At 49.3% G+C, this 18,297-nt stretch overlaps 1 protein-coding gene across 1 annotated transcript in view; it reads left to right on the forward strand.

The window, feature by feature from the left end:
• Positions 1-159: 159 nt before the first annotated feature.
• Positions 160-18,297, forward strand: part of LOC149364866 (carboxypeptidase D-like) — a 123,011-nt gene continuing 104,873 nt past the window's right edge. The window contains exon 1 of the mRNA XM_089574811.1: positions 160-1,663. The gene's annotated coding sequence lies outside the window, so the exon portion shown is untranslated. The remainder of the gene's footprint in view (positions 1,664-18,297) is intronic.

An 18,297-nucleotide genomic window follows, 5' to 3' on the forward strand; every position in this document is an offset into this window, starting at 1 on the left:
GCGTGACGTGGTCACCGAGCGGCCCCCGCCCTTCTCTCGCCCCGTGCGCTTACTTCACCCGTCGCGCCACGAGGTCCTCCCCGGAGAGAAGAAGGCGCCGAGCAAGAAGCAAAAAAAGCGGCCGAGGAAAGTAGGGCCACCGCAGCGGCCCACTCCACAGCGTCCTCTCGCCACAAGTCCGCAGTCGGCGCGGAGGTGACGCCGGTGTGCATCGCGCGCTCCCCTTGCCTACCGCGGCTGCCGCTGTCAGCTGTTACGTGCGTCCCAGCATCCGTCCACGCGCCGAGGAACTGCGGCGACGTACCATCGCGTCTATTCCAACACGCTCCTCACCGGTTCCGAGCTGCGACGTTCGAAGTCTTGGCAGAGGGCACGCGCGGCGGATGCGACCGGCTGCAGCTTGACAGGGACCGCTGGGTTTCGTTCGGCGCTTGACGGAAGGGCCTCCAGAAGCGAGGACGCAATTGAGAGGCTCGACGGCGCGCGCTTTGAAGTCGGCATCCAGAGTGAAAGATAACACTGCTAAGGACGGTACCGGTCAAGAAGCTCCAGGAAGACGACCATCTTGCTTTGCGGACGAAGGTCTCTACAAGTCATTCTTGCACTACCCGTGGCTCTGAGAACAACAAATTCTACGTCCAGGAGACATTGCAAAAAGAACCAGTCCAATAGCCCCGAGGAATTTCTTTCCGGCCGACGACCCGTCAGGACATCGCCCTTGGAGTCAATCTTGTGATCCAGCACTGCGTCATTTAGTACAATCGCATCAGCTACCATCCGAGGACTCATTTGTAGGCGGCGACTCACTCGGCTAGACGAGTTTGTGCTTCATATTTCTATAACTCGTTTGTTTGTTTGCTCGCTCTGTTCTCCGACCCAGTGCACGGTCTCTCGGCGCAGTGGATCGCCCTGGAGACGAATCGGCCGGGAACTGCACCTCCAGGACCGCAGCGATTGCAAGCCTATCGTTATCGCGGCGGCGCGCTCTGCTTCTCCGGCAGTCAGTGAAACGACCCTAATAAGCACTTGAGGAATCGAGAAGGAACAGAGAGTAACAGAAAGAAAGAAAGAAAAAAAAAAGCAATCAGGGGCGAGTGACGTTCGTTGCCCGCACCCGGAGAGCCGTCCGTCCGTCAGTCGGGGGCGACCATCAACTTGCGAATCGCCTTTGGGAAACGTGTCCTACAAAGACGACCTTGAAACAGCCTCGGCTCACTCTCTCCTCAACCGGCCGCAGCTGCTTTGGGGTGCTCTGCGTATCTTCCCGGCCACCAGAAGAAGTGGGTTGAGCGGACACCCCGACCGAAGACCCCAATAGATCGGCGCGCGCCCGCGGAGCTGATCTCGACAAAGAACGCGCGCTTGATTCACAAGTCTGACTGCCTCCAGCGTGGTGTCCCCTAGTTTGTTTATCCTCGCTTCAGCGGTGACGACAGAGCGGGAGACTGCTTTGCGCCCAGTTTCGGATTATCGGACATCGGGAGAGCTCCGCGGCCGGCCCCGTTCCAGCAGGCAAGCAGCAGTTGGACGTCCAGCGTAATTGTCTCCGGATCGACGGCGGATTTGTCGAGCCGGTTCTCTCGTTCGTGGTCATTGTCACTTGGAAGAAGAAGAAGCAGGCCGGTCGCTCCCGTTCGAGAATCCGGATCTGCCGAGCCACTTGGTGAGTGCATAAAAGAACGTTCTACATATATATATATACGAAGCGCGTTCCCCGTTTTTCGGAGAGCGTGTGCGCGTCGCGTGTCGGCTCATGAATAATGGATGAGTGCGCTGAGTGCGGTGTTGGTGGATTCCGCCGCAAAGTCGCGGCGAAAGCGAGAATCAATATGTTTGCACGAGACGTCGTATCACCTTTCTTGCGCTCGATTTCCTTGTTTGTCTGACGGGCTGCTTAGACGTCTTGTTCACTTCTTTGTGAGGGGACGGGATCGCAGACAAATACACTAATTGAAGCGCCGAGACGCGTTTTGTTTCACCACTCTCCCATAGGGCGCCAACGAAAGGGCCACGCGACTCGACCTTCCAGTTTTTTTTTTTTTTTTGCATTTTTTCATCTGCAAGCAGGCTGCATTTCATGGGAAGTCATGGAGTGCTGAAGGAAAATGTTTTCTATGTTTTCTACGCTGGGAAGGAAACCCAGTAGGGAGAGGAAAAAAGGATCCGCATTCTTGCGAACCCAAAGCACTTTTGCGCTCCGCAAGAACTAAAGTGTCGACACGGGTTTACTGCGATGGCATTGGAAAGAAGCACTGAATACGCATTCAAGAGTTCTTGTACGTTATGGAACTCTCGATCCGAATGCAACATCGTAGAGAAAGGGCTTCCATATGTAGCCAAATTCTGTAGGTCTGCAGCAAAGATACGCATGTAATGTATAGAGGATAAAAAAGAGAAAACGGATGGTGTCTGGCCCTCCCTCACCCATTCCCTTTTATTTTTTCGAGCAAGCTCTTTTTTCGAAACATCCCTATGCGTTCACTCCAAGAGAGCATTTAAAATAATTCATGGCCATACATCTTTATGACTAGCTTTTGTTCTTTTCAGCCTGCGTCATATATACGTGCTGGGAATTGATCGTTAAATTTGTGTTCTCGGTCTCGACACAGATAAGGAGACGAAAATGAAAAAGAGAGACGTGCGGCACTGAAGTAAAAAAAGTGCCGACGGTTTGCTTGTGGTGCTTCGACGGAGCACGTTGACTGCCCTGGAAAGTCCAGAAAGGATCGAACGTGGCGAAGGGAACATATATCGGGGTATATATATTTGGAACAACATTTTTCATCTCGTACCGAAGCGTGCGCTTGTGACAGGTTTTCTGGAACGGTGTTGCGCCGGGGAAGGTCAGGTTTTCCTGGACATTACTGCATGGCGCATACACGAAGAACTCCAACTTCGAAGCGTTTTCTAACGTGCTCTTCGCCATTGTGCCACCTGGTGTCACAAGTTCACCAGAGGAACAAGGTGTTAAGGTGTTTGCGCTGCCACACGCGCTCTCGTGACCGGCCGGCCATCTTGTTCTGCTATAGACCACGCTTACGTCACTTCTGGAAATTAAACTGCGGTGGCAGGAAATCGTCATCCCGTATTATGCAAATCAGGTTCCAGAGCTAAATACACCGCGCCTTAAGTCACGCACTGAGGAATACAAGTGAATTATTCAACTTTTGGACGTCAAAAACAAACAAACAAAATATTGACTAATGGTATTCTATAAGCACAGTCGATCCCTCGGTCGGCATTTGCCTGAAAAAATAAACTAAGTCAAGGAAGTGCACTGTGAGAGGAGTTGCATGAAATAGACGTGTACGGAGAGCTCGACTTGCTACGCGAATGAGACCTCGAGACAATACCAACGGCTGAGCAGCCTGGTACCGGCCCTGCACGCAATAATTGAAGGAGAACGGAGGACCGCATCACAATATGGGCGCAATTATGTGTGCGCCGACGCCTAACTGCGCACTTCCGCCTAGCGGCCATCAATGCTGAAGTTATGCAGAAAGGAGCTGGTATACCAGGCTCATTGTATTCGCTTGCGACGGTGGTCTGTCGTCTTGTGGGCAGCGCGTAAGATATACGGCCTACAGCGTGAACTGGCTGCAAGCGAACAGTTCTTAACTCTCATCAAGCTCTCAGTGAGTCGCTTTTTATATGGGCATTAAGAAGTTTGCGGAATGGATACACCACTGATGGGATCCCTGTGCCCTCGCGACAGAGAATGCTGTGCAGACCAACGAGAAACCAAGGTGCCGGAACCTGGAAGGCCCCAGAGAAGGGCAGACCCATAGTTTAGTTGTTGTCGGGCCCTTCAAAAAACGCATTTATTTATACTCATCAAGCCGTCGTCGTCTTACTGCAATACCGAAGAACGTTCTTCCTCCTCGACCACTAGAATGCGCTAGGCAGCACTAGGTTCTGCTGAACGCGTGCGCATGTTCATGAAGCCATATCGTCATTGTCGTGAAGGCGAGGCATATATTGGAACCAGCCGGTCACTGTCAGTATTGTCCTACTTACATTGCACTGCGCACGTTGCCTTCGTTTGATTTCTCCTAATGCGTCTAACAGTGACAGGAAGACGTGTACATTAATTCGCTTTTGTCTATCACTGACATGAGTCGTGGTTTTATACGTGTTACGTGCGATATGTGTGGTATACGCTTTTGTCTTGAATATGACTAGATTTTTTTTTTGTTTTACGCTTTTGAAATTCTGCCATGAATCCTGTGTATGGGGCTGCGTGTGAATCCTTCGTGCGTGGATACATAATGTGTGCAGAAGTACTGGACGGTACTTTTATATCTTATTCGGAGTCGTCGTCACGCCGTTTTTCTGCTTTACTTTTTGTGTGCTCAGGCCTGATTTCATAACGAAAGAAAATTATAGCTATATCTCCGCAAACGGATAAAAAAAAAAAGAAAGACCATCACCATTATTGATCTGATGCACATCGCGCACTTTGACAGCAATTTTAATGCATGTGCACAAAAAGTGGGCGTTAATATCGCAGTGTACGTGCGCCAACGGACGCCCTCTTCAGCTCCAGTAGAGGCGCGTAGCTTCATCTGCTTTACTAACTGACCGCTGGAATGCCGGACCACGACGGGCGAGACTCAGAGGGAAAGACGCCAGGTTCCGCGAGACAGCGAGGATTTCTCTCTAAGATGCACGATGAACTGTCATTGGGAAACTTGCAAATTAATGCGCGTATGTGCCTTCGATCTGCATGCCGCGTTTTCCGCCCCGTTGTGTTTCAAAACAATGAAAACAGTTTTGCGTTTGGGGATGAAAACCACTCACATGATATTTTTTTTTTTAAGCGGGAAGTTTTTGTTTTGATTTGGCTTCCGCTAGTCCTACACGACCCACGTTAGAATGAATTCCTTCCTAGTAAGCAATTACATCATACAAATAAGGGCCCTCTTGATAGAATTAATAATGGCTAATAAATACATTTCAGTATTTAGAGAGATACTTTATTACAAAGCATGCTACTATGCATTAAAAACATTACAGGGGCTCGGTGAGGCAGACGGATAAATAGAAATACTGTACCTCAAGTACAACTTTGTTCCCGTCGTTGCAATCTCGGGCGAGCGCTAACGGCAGCGAGCAGACTTCCGTGAGTTAACTTCGTGTACACTATATTCACCTGGCTGACGGCAGAATAGACGAGAATAGACACAGCGTGTGTCCAGAGCAGGGCGCGTACTATACAGAGTTGCGACGGGTGTGTAACGCCCTCCATCGGTTTGCTCTCTCGTAGTCCACACTTGTCTCTCCGTAGAAACAAAATGAAAGAACGGACATTGATGGAGTGCGCCTGCACGTCCGGGTTCAGCCGACCCGCCGTTTCGCACGAGGAAGATGGCGCGTCCCGCAGTCCAATTAGGCTAAGTTTATGGGCACCCCGGTCACAGCGAGCAGAGGCGTTGCTTTCGGAGGCGCGATGCGGCGCCCACACGTATGCATCTATCACCTGCCGGGCGGCGAGTTCGGGAGGTCACATTCGTATGCGGGCAGCGCAGTTCTGTTGCGGATACCGGCTTGCCTTCCTTGGCGAAACCGTCCATTGTTCTGCAGGCATCGTAGTGCCGCTGTTTGAGGGTCGGGGGCAAGTGTATAGAGTCGACCTGAAAGCTTTTTCCGTGATGCTGCGGTGGGCTGTACCTATATGCGGAGCCTTCGAGCTAAAGGAAGGTACAATGAAGTGTGCGCCGCACTTCGATGGTTTGATAGGCAAAGCCTGCGCGCAGCTGATTTCTTTGTGCACCGACACTTGTAGAGCGTCGCACTCATTCTGAAGGTCGTGGTTCCAATACGGAGTGATTCAATGAAGTCTCATACCTGACACCGATCTTGATTCTTGACACGTTGCTACAAATACATGCATTCTATAGTTATTAGTCTGCTGAAGAATATAAGGTCATAAGTCTATAGTTGGTTGGTTTATGGGGTTTAACGTCCCAAAGCGACTAAGGCTATGAGAGACGCCGTAGTGGAGGGCTCCGGAAATTTCGACCACCTGGGGCCATAAGTCTATAGGTACTGCATATTGGCTATTAACATCCTATAGACAATTTTCTTTTGGAGGTCTAAACCGAACACGCAATCGATTCGAATTATTTTGGAAAGGGTTTCACAAAAGAGGAGTCTACAAAAAGCGTACAAAGCCTTAAACCGTGTGCACTATCGGCAAAAGCTGTAACTATTGGCTCTCTATGAACTTTATGAGTAATGTTTTGTATAGTTTGAAAAGTCTGATTTGCAGGGTTTGGTCTAACCTAAAAAGTAGGCTGACAATTGGGGAATGTAAGGCCAATGCGAAATGAAATCAATTTCTTCGTGTCAGTTATGCAGCGCGGTGTCACAATTTTCTTTGCCCACGAGGACTGAGTGCCAGCAGTTGCACTTAACTATCTCTTTGTGACTTCTGCCTTTCGTTTGGGTTTGCGAACTTGACTTTTATAGCGGCCCTTGTGAAAGTATCTGGGTCACTTTTGTTTTTAACCATCCCGGTAAAAGCTAATAGTTCGAGGTATTCAGTCACCCAAGCACTTGTGTCTGTGAAGCAATGAAGTTGAGTTGGCCCTCATCGTGCCTATGTGGTCTTAACACTGCGGCATTGTCTTAAAAGACTTTTGCGCTTTACAGCGCAGAGGCCTCTGCGGTTTTCGAGAGCAGCAAGCCAGATACATTAGAATGTGTGGGTGACCTCGCGTATGCATTGATCGAGACTAGCCAATGTCAAACGAAGGAAATGCCTTTGAGAAATTTGGCGTCGATTAGTGAGCTCGTACGAACTGCACACTCCGAAAAGCCCCGGCTTCTGCTTGCCCCGTGGAATTATGCGACGCGCAATAGACGAGTTTACTGCCTTTGTAGTATTCGAAATACCTTAACTAAATTTAAGACTTTCCCACTTGATTGATTAAGCAAAGGTCCTGAACTGAACTAGTTGGTCATATCTCCGCTTACGCTGGGCCAACACCAGTTCTGTCGCGCTTTCGGACAAGAAAGTCGCCTATCTTTAGCATCGCATCGAAAACATGTCTTACATTCTGACACCTCCTCAGTGTTATCATCAGATTAGAAGGCCGAGAAGATTCGATTAAAACCAACTGATACTGAGTGGTGTATGGGTCATATCTGCGCCCTTGGCTTCGTCCGATAGTAGTAAGCTATCTCCAAGTTGGTAGTTTACTGATATAGGTCACACTTTGTAGGTCAGTGCCTCGGTGACTAAAACAACCGGCATTTGTTTATTAAATAATAATGTCTGTAGATGATAAGCTGACGCATATTTTTTCTCTTTCGAACCGCTTTCAAAAATCTCCTCTTTTAGACACCGCTTTGCGCTGTTTGCACACAGTGTTTTGCAAAAAGCGCAGCAATGACTAAGTCCAAGCTCTCCCCAAGCCTGCAATGATGTGATTCAGACAAGTGCGAGCGGGGAAAGTACTCTTTTTTTTAGTTTCTTGTGCAACGCTTAATTGAAGTCGCGAAGCTCTCATTGTCGAATGCGATTTAAGCTCGTTCATGGATACATCCCATGGTCTAGGGTTCGAGAAAGTCCTGCCTGGACTGGGGTGAAGCATAGCTATTTACAGATGCCCACACACAAACGTCAAATAAACAAAGAGATGTAAAATGACACTGACGTTTCGAAACTGCGTCCTTACCCATTCGTCTTATCGGGAACACGGGACCCGTATGGGACCTGAAACGACAGTTTTCCCCCTTGCGGCTGTAAATAAATGTGGAAAGAGGAAAAACTGCCTAATGCCCTAAGCATGATGGAAAAACCTTTTGCAAGTGAATTACAACACAAGAAAAACCATGCTAGCTTTTCTCGTATTTCACTATTTTTCTTCATCTTTTTTTAGTCAACATTTGTGGGCATTGCTCCCCGTACTGGAGAGCTTGATTGCACTTATGTCGCGTCAGCAAACGTGGACGCATCGCATCTGCGCATAAATTTCCCTCGCTCTTTGGCGCGTGCGTGTTTATTTTTGTGAATAGTTGTGCGTGCATCCCTTTAGTGCATCCACTTTTCTTTTCTATTATACCCGCTCTGAATCCACCTGTATACCTGTGCAACTATGCAAAGGAGAGATCATAAACCAATATAATATAGAGGGATGGAGAAAGGATAATTACTGTGCTTTGCTTTCTCGCCGTTGAACAGCCTCGCCTCAAGTTTCGCTGCGCGTGCACACTCTGCAATAGACGGCTACTGAAAAGGAGCCGACCGCAGAGTAGCGAACGTGGTTACACTTTTTCACGGATGTGCTGCGACTGCCACTGCGGTCGCTGCGCATTTGCTCGCGCTTTTCATGTTTTCTTGCGGCGGGTGCGATCCCCCCCCCCTTCCCCCCCCCCCCCCCCCCCCGCGTCGTATACGCATATAAGTGCACAACGAGTGCTATATAATGACACCGTCGTCCGGCCGCCAAGACTTTCCCGAGCCAACCGCGCTGCCTCTGTCGTTTTTTCTTTTATATATATTTCTTCTCTTTCCTCAATCCCCTACGCGAGGCCTCCAAAAAATGCCCCCGAGGCACACAACTTAGCGCGCCTTGTGCCAGCAGCGCCGCCTGTTGTCGTTCCCCTGCGGCGTCGTCTTCACACGTTGCGCAAGCGGGTAATTTTGGTTTCACGCGTGTTACGTACCGCCGCTAATGGAATTACCTTTGTTGACTGCACGTGGAGAGTTCTTGCTCCCTCTTATCTTTTTTTTGTTCTTTTTATTTTGCCTTAAGTTCTTTCGCTTTTTTGTTGTTTTATGAGTGCTAAGCGAGCGCGTCCGTGTCGATGTCGTCTGCCGCCTCTTGTTTATCGCGGTGTTTATGTAGAGCGTCGAGGACCGAGAATAGCCACGCTCGCTCGCTCCCAGCGAAATCTCGTTAATTCGAATTTCCGGTTTATTCAAGCTGGCGCTTCGGCCCTGTCAGTATGAAATGTGTTAAAAAAACGGCTCCCTTCGATAAGAACTCTCCATAATTAGAGTTTGGATTAACGAAAATCAAGTGCAGAAGGTGAAATCGTTAGAGCAACGCATATATATGGCAATATGCTCTCGCCTATAACTGCTCTTGCATATAATAAAGCTACGCCGAACCAAGATATTCACTTCATAGCTGCGTCAAAGTTTCAAGGCCATGTATGAGTGCTGTCCCCGAAGCCGTGTGACAGATTTCTTGAGGCATTTTGACAGGATGCGGGACAACTTGCCTTACTCTGAAGAGGGTGAGACATAGTTTACTTTTTGCTAGGATTGCGTTGGCTCAGCCCGCCTTACCTATTGTCCTTTGTCACGACTCCTGAAGAGCCTGCAGGGACCTGTGAACTTTTGTAAAAGACCATATACGTTCTTGCTTCTGGTAAGGAATATCACTCAAGAACCCAATTGCTTCTCTTAGCGCCAGTTTGCAAAATCAACCTCGAATGATGAAGAAAACAATGAGAAAATCAGGTATAGTTTACTTTTCCAGAAGGTGGTGACAGGGGGCGATATGGGAAATCGGTTAACCAGTTTCTGTAACAATTTCCAGTACTTCTTTCGCAAGTAGGCATTGCAGCTAGAAACTAAAACCGAAGCAAGAAAAGATATAAAAACCGTAGCAAACGTCTTCGTTGCCATCTTTTCACTTCGTCTGCATACGGCGATATATCGAGACGGAATGGGCGCCCCGCCTTTAGAAGCGTGCAAAGGCAGTGCACGCTGCGGCCGCAGACGATCTGAGCTATAAAATCCTTCTCATCGTGTTGTCCTTGTTACCCTTGGGTAGTCGCGTCCTTCGGATGGATTCCACTCCCGGTTTCGCGGCTCGCATTCTTCCTTTAAAGAAAACTATACTCGTCCCAGCACACGATTATCCTCGCGGCAGCAGAGAATAGGTCGCTCTAACCGCGGTCGTCGTTGCTCGGATTGGCTCGGCTCTCATTCCGCCGATTATCCGTCCTCGCTGTAAACGGTGCAGCGCCGTGGACGCTGGAGCCGATGTCGGGCGGACAGGGGCAGATTGCAGAATATTGTCGCGTGGGTGAATGGTTTTCCATTTGCCCGCGCGCATGGTCTGGTATACTGCTAAAGCAGATAGATGCGGTTGCTATTGATTCGACTTCTGAAACATTATGCAGAGGTAATCCCTTTGAACTCCCCTTTTATGCCTCGTCTATTACGCTAGTGCAATGTTTTATACATGGCGTCGTCGGTTGAGCGAGCCATGTTTGGAGAGCCGACGACCGCTGCTCCGCCGTAGGGTAACGGAATGGATTTTCCAAGAGATGGAAACCGAATAGCAGAAAGCGGGAGAAAGTTGGGTGGGATTAAGATTAAGAAATTCGGTGTGATATAATGGTCGCAGCTAGCGCCAAACAAGGATACATGCAGACAAATGAGAGAGACCTATAGGTTGCACACAAGCGTACTGGCGCGAAAAGACGGAGACAAACACAGAAGACAGGGCTTAGCGGACTTAGAAATCTTAGCAGATCATTGCCAACGTTGCAATCCTTGCCTCTGTCGTTTTGGCAGGTTGTCGTTTGGTAAGTCAACTTTTTTCTCTTTTTTTGTTTGAATATTTGCTGGTATCTTTGGCTCATGTGGTTATAAAGTGGCTTTTTCGAACAATAAACTCAGTTGGAAGTTGGCGCCAGACTTGTCTCAACGTGCTACAACCAACTAGCTCAAACGAAAGTCTTGCTGAAATGGGAAAGGCTTTTGTACCATAATGGATGACGATGATGACGATAATGATTACTGACTACGGTGATTAGTCGCTGGGCAGGCACCGACCTCTCGCAACCGTGCTTCGGTGCGAACAGTTTTGTAAGTTCGCGGCCTGATTGTCTGACGCCAGGTGTACCTTTCACAATGCTGCACCGTTTTAGGGATTAAGAGTAAATTCCGAAAAGCGAGAGAGAGAACGAATAAAAACCAGAGTAGCCCAAGGCGGCCTCCGCGATATGAGGCGCCATGGTGCAGGGTGGGTCGAGCATCCGCATCGTGCCGGTGGATCGCTCGATAAAGCGAGGTCGAATGGTGTACCTCGCGCACGTAGCAGTCGGCGCGCGGCATAGGCGTCGCTTTGCATATAGACGCGCGCGTGCGCGCTCCTCCGGCGGGTACACAAACGGCGGGAAGGAGAAAGAGACGGGTTCTCTGATAACCGCGCGTCCGGGCACGTTCCTCGTTGAAAAAGCCTTCTTTTATTTTTTCGCCGGCGCGAACAAAAAAAAAAAAAAAACGGTCGCGGATCGTTTAACGGCCGTGCAAACTGATCGCAAGGAGAAAGCGATCAGAGCGGGAGAGCGCACCGTAGCCTTACTTCTTTCTTTCTTCCTCCCTTCCTTCCTTCATTCGTTCCTTCCGTTCGAGAAAGGAAACTTCCTCTGAGGACGAGGGTAACAGCAAGAACTTCCAGGCTTTTGTGCCTCCTCTGGGGGGAGGAACCGATAGCGATGGCTGTACCGTCTTCTCTCACTACATGATAGCACCCGCTCCGAACTACGCCCAGTTGGCCACATTAAACCGCATGACCTGGTGGCATACTGCACTCAAGCACGTTCAAGGCTGGCTAAGCACTGTGAGGACATATTGAACGCTTTGAAGCAAGGGAAGCCACAACACGGTCGAACATGCCGCGGACAAACGTTATACCCCACTCGATCACAAAAGGGTAGAAATTTAGGCGAGTTGGTAGGGATCCATGACATCGGAGCCCCACGAAGAAACACATAGAAACAAGCAATGCAGAAAGTTCGGCGAGTTGGTAATACATGTTGAACTTAGCAAAGCGCAATTAAAAGACAGGGACATAAAAGAAGAAGCACACAGGACAGTACGAAAACGTACAGAAACAAAAAGTTCGCTCACAAATGTGCTAGCATTTGTCCTGTGTGCTTCTTCTTCTATGCCCCTGTCTTTTAATTGCGCTTTGCTAAGTTCAACACATAGAAACAGGAAGGACAGGACGTGGTTCTCACTGTGAACTGCACATTTTCCTTATTAGATGTACAAAATATATGCGAAAAACGTTGCATGTGCCGTCCAGACCATGATGCATCCGCGCGAGCGCTGAAGGACACTTGATGATGGCGCGAGGACGCACTTGCCCGATCATGCAGAGAGATTCAAATGCACCCCGTAGTTATTCCGCAAAACGCTTGTGCTTTGGAAGCTCAAAGACGAGATGGCTCGAGAGATTACGAAAACGCACAGAAATAAAAAGTTCGCTGACAATGTGCGAGCAAATCATCGTTATTGTTGACGGACGCGGGGTTCGGCTATATCAGCAAAAGTGTCTTACGTCTGTGATTACTTTTTGACTCGTGTTGCTGCGTAGTGTGCGCTTTGTTGTTTGTGTTTTGTTTTTGCACCATGGCCTGGACTGGGCACGTAACGTTATATTTTGTGCGCTTGATAAAAAATTGAGTACTTCGTCCTGTTCTTTCTGTTTTTGTTTGTTTCGTCTTTGTAGTGCTCCGATATAAGCGATTTCAATTCGGTACTTCCAACGAACGGTTAAGTCGCGGGGATATCAAATGCGGCTGATGACTTTTTGCTGTATAGTTTCCAAGGTGGTTGCTATTGGAGGGATAATTAGTTATGGCAAGGCAGTTGCTTCCGAAGGACTAACCCCTGTATAGTACTTTTCAACTACATCATAACAGGGGCTTATTACGACGTAGGCGCTCTGCATGCACTTTCACCGTACGTAATTATAATTCTCCCTGCCTTCCGCTGCCATGCACTGCAAAATGTTCGTGCTTATTCGAACAAGCAGTTAGGTTTACCCACTCCACTAATGCCAACCGGGACCATCTGTGGGTGCTTCTTGTTACAAAGACGACCCTTCGCCTCCGAAATTCTGAGCGCACAACAACGATGTCGAGAAGCGACACATTTCGCAGGGCATCCTAGATGACACCACCTTTCGCTAAGATTTCATGCTGACGACGAGGACTCGTAAGGACCCTATACGGATGAGTTCATGTGGCCGATGTAAGAAAGGCTTCTGAACGCTCGTCGAAAACAATCAGACAACAGTGCCATCTGCAAACAATGTTCCAGACGATAAAACAGCAATAAAGATCATTTAGGACAGGAAAGAAAATGGAGAAGGAAAAACAATATGGCTGAATTTACGTGGTCGCAAGGAAAGAAGGGGAGAGAAATATTTCAAGCGTTCATGCTATGCATATATTAAGTAAGCTGTCTCCGTTGGGCTGCTGAAGTTAAATGTAAGTGCAGTGGCTGCCGGATGCCTTATAAGTGGTCGTGAACGTACTAAGCAGCCTCAATCCCCAGTGTAGAAAAGAAACGGCGAGCAGTGAGTGCAATCTGGGGTTTCGCGCATGCCTTCTGGAAGAAGCCATTCGAAATCCATAAAAATTCGTAACCTGAAAGAAGCCTGTAAATAAGGTCTAACGCAACCTCGCAATATAGCGCACGGCGTCAAAAGTCCTCGGCGTGGCGACAGCACTGCGCGGATGCCTCTTGCAGCGACAGAAATGTGGCCGTGTGGTAATGCATACGAAGGAGTCGCGAAGCCGGATTCAGGACGAGAGAAATTATTACCGCAATTTCGGAACGACTTTCTTGTCACGACATAAATTCTTGCTGAAACGACAACATTTTCTCTTACCATTGCCAAATGTATACCGTTCAGAACTCCGTTTCATTTTTGCTCTGTATCACGAGTAACCGAGCCGTGTCCACATTTGTAGTGCTGCGTTCTTTGACAATGTAGTCGCCTATCATCTACCATCTCTGCAAGTCACTGCACTGCAAGTCATCTTGTGTCGTGTTTGTGAACTTTCATGTCCAGAACAAGCAAGGAACTCGAAATGAATTCCTCCGATGACGCCGTTTCTTGGACTGTGGGGCCCCTCTTGGCATTCCTAGCCTGTTCTGATGCTAGGCCAATCAGATGCGAGCTCTGTTTCTTTTTCGGCCAGTCGGAAGAGAGCAATCTGCTTGTGTCGTTATGTTCAGTTTTTCCTGAATTCTGTCCACACTGCCCAACAATTCAAGTGTGAACAGCTTTTTTCCAATACAGGGTGCGGGCAGCAGATTTCACCTTTCAAAAAGCGTATAGACGCAATAATTTTTCTTGAATTTTTTTTTTAATTGGCCATGATACGCACTTGAGTGCGCTAAGCTTTCCTTCTGCAGTGTACACAGGAAGTGCGGCGAGTGGTCTCACAAATAAACTAGTCCCGATGTAGGGGTCTGGTGTAGAGGTCGGATGACTGGAAGGAACGCTGAAGGAAAATCCGCTCCATGAGTGTCTCATGGGTCCCTTTAATTAAGCCGAATAAAATAATTAAGACGAAGTCCTTGCTTCGGTGCACAAACAGCATATATAATAATTTGGTATTTTGACGCTGGTGCCGAAACCAAAACCATAGTTCGCCAAGATAGAGGCGCCCCTTTTTGCACCATATAAAACTTTACCACCTTTGCCTGGAGCACTGGTATCACGTGATAAGTAGGCATCCAATCAACATGCCTGTTAGATTTCTATTCTCACAGTGTCCCGCAGGGTTAACAGACAGTTTTGCGCATGCATCCGTACACAGCTCGGCGAGTGTTCGGCGACCTCGCTGAGTGGAATCACCCAGTCCAAGAATCGGGTCCTCAATCTCGGCTGGGTCGGCCTAGTGCCCTAACCACAGCCCCACCCTGGGTCGCCGGCAGGGTGAAGAAAGACTAACCAGTGCGCAGCGGCGACTCTGTCGCCTGCAGCACAGCCACGAGGCCGGTATTCAGAGTGCGCTCGACGTGCTCCGATATGCGCCCCTTCTTCGTGCTGTTCCAGATAAGGGCGGCGTGCGCCGTTACGTGCTCGATGGAGAGGAAGGAGTCAGGGGAAAGGAGAACCGGAAACTGCAAGGCTACTTAGACATCCTCTCCACTAGGAGAAAGAACGTCTGCAGGCACTGAATTCCTGGCGGACGTACACTGAGATGAGAGTATGCGGTAGTCCCGTCTCGCTTCTCTAATCGATAGCGTACACATGCGACAGGCTCTTCCGGGGACACGCAGCGACCTTTTCTTTACCGGCGGCTTTTGTGAAAACACGAAGCAGTTCCCGGGTGATTTTACTCGGAAATGATGCCTCGCGTATACGATGAGAACGTAGCTCCCCACACCAACGCTCGCCTCGTGCTTCTATCGCTTCCACTCAGTCCATCACCTACAGAAGACTTCCCCGATGTGTACCAGCTGCAAAAGACACAGCAGCTGACGTTGGGAGGTCCTTGTAGTTGCGAGCGGTGTTCCGCAGACACCACGAAAACACCTCCCCCTTCACACACACACACACACACACACACACACACACACACACACACACACACACACACACACACACACACACACACACACACACACACACACACACACACACACACACACACACACACACACACACACACACACACACACACACACACACACACACACACACACACACACACACACACACACACACACACACACACACACACACACACACACACACACACACACACACACACACACACACACACACACACACACACACACACACACACACACACACACACACACACACACACACACACACACACACACACACACACACACACACACACACACACACACACACACACACACACACACACACACACACACACACACACACACACACACACACACACACACACACACACACACACACACACACACACACACACACACACACACACACACACACACACACACACACACACACACACACACACACACACACACACACACACACACACACACACACACACACACACACACACACACACACACACACACACACACACACACACACACTCTCTCTCTCTCTCTCTCTCTCTCTCTCTCTTCTTCCGTTCTATGTCCCGTCTTGACGAAGTTCAACGGCAGTTGGCAATTGATACAAGTAGCTGTCCCTGTCGCAACCAGCTGCAAAGCATTCATGGGCGCGCTGGGCATTCATTACGGCGCCCGAGACCTCCGGCTGCGGGGCGAGCTGGCCGATCTCTCGATTTCGCCCACTTCGATGGGCGTGCGAGGTCGACCTTGAGTGCGGCGGCGGCGGCCGCGATCTCGGTTAGCGCGCTCTTTCGTCGTCGTCGGCACCGCCGCCGGGCTGAAGACGGAAATAACGCCGCCACCGCGTGCCTGGCTCCGCCGCTCGCGAGGGCAGCGGAAGCGAAACAACGGCCCAGGGAGGAGAGGGAAGGGTGTCGAACAACGGGGCTGGCAGTATGGGCGCAGCGATGAGCGCGACGGAGATCGAGACACGGCGAGGTGGCTGGGCTATATGTACTGTAGCGAACCTGCTGCCTAGTGTTCTGCTTCCGAACACCGGTCCTGAGGTGTCACGTGACTCTGAAAGGAATTGTTTTCCTGCGGAAGAGGTGGGCGTTTTAGACAGAGGCTTCGGACTAACACTCTCCCACGCCGCTGATGCTCCGCAACTTCGGTCGGCGTGAAACAACTTCCTGCGCCAAATCTCCGGTGATCAGGGCGCGTACAGAGCACGTTCTGCACCTGCCGCTACTTCTCCCTCTTTCTCACATCCTTCCCCTTCCTCCTGGAGTGCTCGACTTCCTTCGTATTCGGCGGACCACCAACGGGTCGCAGCGGAGCAAGTGCTCCTTTTCACAAGGCCCTTGAACTGGTCATAAAAAGTTGTTTTCCTCCTCCGCATCCTCCTCACGGCTTCTTCTCAGACCATCTTCGCGACACTGAATTGGACCACAAACGGTGGAGGTGCCCGCTACAAACATTTCTAGGCGCTTGTACGAGCGGTGAGAGAGCGCCTTTAGAGCTATACGATTGGCATACAGTGAAGGTACTTTAATTAAATCTAAAGCACAAGTCGCTTCGGTGGAGCTGATGCCGGCAGTGAAACGTAAGAAACACCCCGCCAGTGCCGCTAGGAACAACCTCGAACTCAAGACGTCGTGGGTTGACACCCAACCGTTCTTCGGCCAAGACGAATTAGGAAAACGCTCCTCACATACTACTTATATCTTCCGTAAACGTTAAGGCCCTTGATCGGCCGAAATTAACCCAGAGAGAGTGCCGCATAGCGCAGGTGTTGGTTTGAAACATAAAACATTCACATTTATTTTAATTTTAGTTTAAATCGTTAAGTAAAGCTCAAGGGCTTTATTAAAACTTGACAGCGAATCACAGTATTAAAGCGGCTCGGAGCGTTGTAGCGTTATGTGGCTCCTCGAGCGCTCAGAATTTGACGGGCTAAGCGCTCTCTGCTGGTAGCCTTTATCCACAGCTCGAGGTCTTGCGTTTGTGGGCGAGGTTGACTCTCCGAGGTTATTCGAATCAGCTTCTTATTCTCTTGATGTTACTAGTTATGACATATAATTGAAATATACCATAGCTATTAAAGGTGATAGACCCACCACTAACACGCACTGAAAGTTGTCCGCACTTGAACGCGGCCATGTATTGTTCTGGGAAGCCGAGATGCCACGAATCACGCAGCTGCTCACGGCAAACTACGCTGCCTGGTGCTCGAGGCAGGAAGGCTTATGAGGTTTGTTCAATGAGCCGCGAACAAAAGGCTCATTTACCAAAGAGGCGTGGCGGGTTCGGCACCTGGCCAGGCAGATGAGGGTCACTTGCCGAGCCATAGGAATAAAACAGAAACCATTGAACGCCTGGCATTGGGCTAGTTGGTGACACATGGGAGGAGCGACGGGCTTAAAAATGAGAAGAATACTGATATTGTATTCAACAGTCGGGGAAATGAACAACAGCTTTCAAATTTAACTATTAGTTGGGCTTTTCGCTGCCCGTAACATGCTCTCTTCTACAGTGCCCACAGGGGACCTGTAGGACCGTAATGAATAAATAAATAAAAATGGTGGTGAAGTACTGGCAGCAGCAAGGAAGTACTTTTATATAGGTTAAAGAGTGTCGCCCACGGATGCAGACCACGAGAAAGAAATTACGAGGAGAGGAATGGGTTGAAGCTTGCTGCGCACTTAGTTGGCATTGTCTCGTTGTGAACGACACCTTAATTATCGATATTCTTCTAAAGGAAAATATGTTGCAGTTGCATCTACCAGTGCCCATTACTTGTGAGGTCAAAGATTTGGGAGCTGACGAAATAGCATAAAATTAGATTAAGGACAACGCGAGAGTTACCTATGTAAAGGAAACGATAGGGGGCGCTGAGTGACCAGCTATTGGAGTGAGATAAGGAGGATGTGGCGGGACATGGGCCAGTTATGACAGGC

The sequence above is a fragment of the Amblyomma mixtum genome, chromosome 2 (assembly GCF_055824585.1).
Source record: "Amblyomma mixtum isolate Tamu chromosome 2, ASM5582458v1, whole genome shotgun sequence".
Classification (NCBI taxonomy): domain Eukaryota; kingdom Metazoa; phylum Arthropoda; class Arachnida; order Ixodida; family Ixodidae; genus Amblyomma; species Amblyomma mixtum.